We start from the raw sequence: 862 nt of genomic DNA, 5'->3' as shown, positions 1-862 counted from the left end.
TGTCGGCCACCTACCTCTGTTGGAACAGTTCAGATAGTTGAGGCCTTTATCATAGACAACTGGGGCACAGGCCTGACCTGGCAGTGACGTCACAGAGGTCACAGCGGACAACAGGACTGTCAGGTGTAGGAGTGACCATCGTGTGAGTGACTGCTGTCCATGGAGATCCATGTTTGTCCTTCAGTGTGTCTCTGTGAGTGCGTGTAATAGATGGGCTTCTTCAAAATGATATGTAGTTTTTTTCTGGTTGTTCATTTAATTTCCCTGCTCCTACTATCGTGCTGTGATGTGTCTGCCAGAGAGCAAGACAAGATCATCAGCATAAAGAGTCTTTTCTGATTTCAGCACGTTCGTTACATCATTAAAGAAGATCAGGAACAAAGTGCAACTCAAGACAGGAACCTTGAGGTAGGCCTTCCTCGAGTACTTCTCGAGATAGATAGATAGATAGATAGATAGATAGATCTATAGATAGATAGATAGATAGATAGATAGATAGATAGATACGCTCTTGTTTATGCTTATGTTGTATGATTTTGAAGCCATTACGTCCTCTGTGCTCACCCTCTTGGAAAGTGAAGGGTTGTAGCTCGGTGTCCTTGAGGCGGTTGTACGAGAGGTCCAGGGTTCGGAGACACTTCAGGTCGTGAAGGGCCTGGTCCTGGAAACTGCTGATCTCGTTCCTGCACACACACACATACAGACAGACAAACATGAACATAGACAGACACACAATGGTCGAGGTTTGGATCATCGTCATAATGTTATTATATTACTGGAGAGGTTTGTTGATTAGTTGTCTTTCTGTCCCCTTTCTAGATCTAATTCTTTTATTTTATTCTGCTTTTATCTATGTATTTAT

The sequence above is a fragment of the Aplysia californica genome, unplaced genomic scaffold (genome assembly GCF_000002075.1).
Source record: "Aplysia californica isolate F4 #8 unplaced genomic scaffold, AplCal3.0 scaffold00179, whole genome shotgun sequence".
In the NCBI taxonomy this organism is placed as follows: Eukaryota; Metazoa; Mollusca; class Gastropoda; order Aplysiida; family Aplysiidae; genus Aplysia; species Aplysia californica.
This window is presented reverse-complemented; position numbering follows the sequence as displayed.